Raw genomic sequence first — 5246 nt, 5'->3', positions numbered from 1 at the left:
GCAAAAGTTCAGAAACTTAAACCAAGGTTAAAATTTTGGGACAGAATGAGAGAAGGGCCAAAAACAAAATACCCCCTCTTCTTCGAAGAAGGGGGCATACAAAAATACGCAAATACTATATTGAATAAATTGAAAGAAATAAATAAAGTGAAATTTGCATACTCCGGTTTTGAAAAGTGGAAAAATAATTTAAAGGTACTTTTGTAGACTAAAGTATTTTTTACTGAAAACAGGCACTGTTTGTTTTCAAAAATATAGAGAAATAATTTCAGCTGGAGATTAATAAAAGTAAATAATTTATTTATTTTAAATAACAGTTCTTTATTATTTAACTAATGGGCGTTGGTGTTCTGAGTGGATTGTTATATTTGGTGCATCCTCTTTTTTGACATTTTCAAACTATATCAAATTATCATAATTTATCATCAGCAGCAGCACCAACAGCCGTGCATGTTATTACTACCACCATCGGCATCATCTTGTATTATCTTCATATGCATTAATACCGATATGATTCTCATCATCGTCGTTGTCATTATGTAATAATCTAAATCAACAGCAGTCACAACACACATTCTCAAAAGAGGCGCATTCGTTCCGTGTAAAAATAACGAAAACGCAGGTCTGGATACAATTACATGCGTTCATCTTAACTGTTAAATCTCCATTTTAAAGGACCCGCCTCCTGCATTGTGTCACACCGGTCTTACTGACAATAACGCAGTGACGTCACCATCTATGAATATGTATGCCGCCTCCTGTCCATTCACAACGAGACAAAACGGCCATGATGGTCATAAATCGCTGAATCGCCAGATCAAGCTGAAACAAATGTCGAAAATTTGACCTGGTTACCCGGTCTTGACTTCATGTGATCCCGTTTTAAACTTCGCCGAGATGGTTGATCTCGGTTGATAAAAATCTTAAACCGAAAACCGAAGTTTTGATTTGACGAGCCAATCTTTGTTAGGCCAGAGTTTTTTTTGATCTTCTGATTAACGGGAGCGCCGTATCCAATTTTCGGAAAAGTGAAATAAAAATAAAACAGAAAAAAAATTATTTTTATTTTTTCCTCCGTATCCAAAAAAAAGTGGTCTTTAAAAAAAAGTTATTTAAAGAGAATTTGTTTTATCTTATCATGCATATAAATTTTATTTCACTATTATTTCATAATGTTAATTAAATATGCTGTTAATTGAGAAAGAATTATCGCAACCTTGTCATACCGATTTTCGGACTACTTGCACCGACATGTGTGTGATTACAAAACAAATGCGGATATGTCAAACATCATGAATATTCATGAGATTGACGTCATCTTGTTTACGAATGATTGAACTTTACTACAATGTTTTTAAAATTGACGTAGGACCACCCTTCGCCGAGAAAATAGTACCCGACTTTGACGTTGAATAAAATGACTTAGGATGGACCGATCAAAATTTCGAACGTAGTTCTAAAAACTAGAAAGTCTAACTTAAATTACCAAAATTATTGTCCGCAAATGAGAATTAGGTATCCGCATCTTTAAACAAAGACGCGCATTTATACCATTTGACCTCGATTTACCTGCAAGAGGGAGGCGCCATTTTTGTTTTGCTTCGCTAATCGGTATCGTTCATAATAGTCGGAATTCATTAAACCATACTCGCGTTAACTATACAGAAAACACCAGAAAAGGTTTGTTATGGTCATTTTCTGATTAATTATGGTTGAAATATATTTTAAAAAATCATACTATAAATATTTAAATCAGCTTTTCGGATCGATGGCAACGTTCGCGATTTGTCAATTTGACACGCAAATCATATAACCATTATCTGAAAACGACATCAAAACGATTTTTATACTCATTTTATTATTTTATAAATATTTGATATGTATTGTTATTTTTCAAGTGTGTCTGGCTGTGTTAAAGGTGAAAGACTGCAAAGAGTAACAATGGAGTATCCAGATCCCTTCAGCAGGAAGTGGGACTATGCCGCAACTCCATCATAACCCCTCCAGGAGAAAAGAAAGGCCAAAGGACTTATCTTCTTCTATAAGGTTGTTTAGGGCAGGTACCAGCCATGCCAAGCCAAGACTTCCTTACCCCAGTCCAGCAATCTAAATGCAGTGTTCCCCCTAAGACTTAAAAGCAGATGACATCGTTGAAAATTACTCGAGCAAAAAACTCTATGTGTTTCATACAAATCAAGTGTTAAACCCTACTATATAAAAACTATTTTTTTCCAGAAGATATAACTAGAGTGGAATAATCTAGAAGAAAGTTAATTGCGCGCAGACACAGTTTGCAGTTTCATGTCAACTGTCCTACAGTGTGACTAACCTGACCCGCCTCCCTACCGTTGTGCCGATGCCGAAGGTCCCTGCAAAGTACCCATCCAGATCCAGAACCAAGCAAGTTGAAAAACCCAGTTCATTGACAAATGGAAACGTCATTGAAATATTCAACTGCATGAAGAAGAATGATTATACCTTAAGAGATTTTGTAGAAATGCTCTGTATGTTAAATAATGACTGCACATCAAAAGTAACCATTGTTCTTGAGTGTTAAAAGAAGTTAGTAGTAAGAAGAAAGCACCTAGTTTTCAAACTGTTGAACAATTACTGAGAAAAGACTTTAATGTGTGTGTAAAAAGACAACTGTTTAAACAATTGGTGAGTCAGTCGACTCAGTGCAAACTGCTTATGGCTCTGTGCAAATATATGCAATTCGAACGAGGAAGGGTTATTTCTAATTCAAGGTACTCAAAATATAATTCTCTAAATTGTCCTTGAATGTTTTAGTATTGAAATATTGAGATTTTATTTTATTTTGTTTTATTGAATCGTACCATATGTAAGCACTTGAAATTATTGCAGTTTACCTGTTAAATGTAGTATTGACTTATTAAAGATTTTCACCATTTAAAAGCACATGTTGTGATGTTATGCTTTTCGACAATATATTTATGAAAAAAAAACAAATTGTCACTTAATGAAAATTCGGGTACTATACGCGGATCTGCGAATCGAATAACAACTTGAAAGCTTAATCAAAGGAAAAAAATCACCAAAATGGTTATTTTTGCTAAGTTTCAAATTACCATACATGTTACTTTGAAAGGAAAAAGTTGAGATAAATTAATAATTCAAACTGATCTTATTCTGAGCAGGATTTAATGAGATCTTAAAGTTATTTAGTATCAAAACATTAAAGATTTTTGTGAGTTAAAATTTATATATGAGTTGCTACTTAAAACATTTAACTTCTCTTCTTGTTTTCGAACTTTTTAAGTCCCCTCACACTTTATACTGACTGGGGACTGTCTGGCAATACCAAGCACGTTTACAGGTAGTTTTTTAAAACTGTTTTTAACAACTTTCAAAAATAAAATATTTTGATTTTTATTATATTTTATTTTTATTTTTTTGTCCTACGAAACTTTTTAGTTTTTTTTTCCTCCTCCTACTCAAACTTTCAAATAAGAAATCTTGTTAAACAGAAAATAATAAAAATCTGGCCTTACGGGAGATTGCGGAGATAGTCGGTGTAACACGATTGCTTGATTAAAAAAGCAGCATTCTGAATAAGTAATATAATTATAACGTGACTCATGTTACGTTAATGGGGTTGTTTACCCTCGTGACTTCGGTTGAAAACCATTGCCCGAGCACACTGCCTGACATAAAAACTCTGCGGTAAAAGGCCGTTTAAGGCTATGTGGTAAGCTCGATTTTTCTGGGCTGACCCATGTATACATGAAGGGACTTTGGAGTGTTGGTGCGGTGCTTTAGTAAAAAGCTAATGATCTAACAATATCTTTAGATCTAAGTATAACTATCAAAAAGCGCTATAAATGAAATATTCAACAGAAATCTTAGTAGATAAAACATTGCTATGAGATCAGTTTTTTCATCGGCCCGCTGTTTTTAGTAACGAGCGTTTTCAATGGCGTAACTCATGAGGTATTTAACGCAGTTTAAAGGTTTAAACCTTGTGATCTAGTTTTTTAACCCATTTGACCCAGATTCGAGCTTCATCTACATATTGTAAAGATAAATTTGATAACGGTACTTAGTGTCATCAAGATGTACTAATAAATGTGCATTCTAGACTTGTAACTATTTTGCCTATTCAGTCGTTACACCTCTCAGACGTTACACTCCTAGTATTTACACCCTCTAAGCCTGGACTTTACACCTCTCAAGGTGCAGTCATTACACCTCCCAAGATATTGATAATATTAGTAAGGTGTGGGAAGGTCATAGACTAAATCCAGTCAATGTAACTGATAAGTTTCCTCAGAGGTTCTGTATTGACACGTTGCGCGAGGTTCCTGAACAGAGGTTCAATCTGAGTAGACAGATCAAATGTAACTTGCGGACATAATCCCACATGTCCTTGCGTTCCATATAGGCTGGACCAAGCGACACTGCCTGTACATTGCGCCATGGAGTCTTGTAATATATGGATTTTTATCATTTTCCCAGTCTTGCATTATAAAACATAGTTTAATAAAAGGATTGCAATATCTATTGGTACTAATAAAATCCGCAAAGCATGAAAGAGAATTTACCATTAAATAAACACGTACTTTAAAGGCCCGTCCATAAAACAGCGCTTGGTTGAGCGTAGTATCTCCAATTGCCTTGGTGTGTAGAAGAGGATGTGTGTTTCCCTGTCAACACGCAGGTCGGCTATGACGTGGTCTTCGCAGTTCAGGTAATCTTTATTTACTTCAAACTCCAGGTCACTTGGCTCTGACGGTCTTTGGCTCTGTTGGTGACGGTTGGCCTTCCTCTGGAGGTACTCTGTTGTTGGCAGGTTTGGGTGGGTACTCCTGTCGGTAAGAGCAGTTCTCGCCAGGTCCATAGCAGAGTGGTACAGATGTCTTGAAGCCTCTGCCTTGATTTTCACCGACACTTCTTTCTTGTACAGCAGACTTGGATCAGGGGGATGACAATGGTTGGTGGTGCTGTTTCGAACATACTTCGTCGCGTCAATTCCATACACCTGTAAGTCATTTTTTTCTCATTTCGAGAAAACGGGATTTGAAAATATGGATTCGAATAACTTTTTTTCTGTAATAGCTACAGCTTTAACAGTTGGCATATGTAGTCAAACTACGATTAGCTTTAGACAGGTGAATTTTCATAAATATACGTGTCTTTAGTGGTAAATTATAGGTATTTTGGTTAAGAGTGTAGAAATTTACGAAATATAAGATTTTATTTAATTCCAGACACCTGTAAGAAGTTGT

Source organism: Dreissena polymorpha, chromosome 1, assembly GCF_020536995.1.
Source record: "Dreissena polymorpha isolate Duluth1 chromosome 1, UMN_Dpol_1.0, whole genome shotgun sequence".
Lineage (NCBI taxonomy): Eukaryota > Metazoa > Mollusca > Bivalvia > Myida > Dreissenidae > Dreissena > Dreissena polymorpha.
This window is presented reverse-complemented; position numbering follows the sequence as displayed.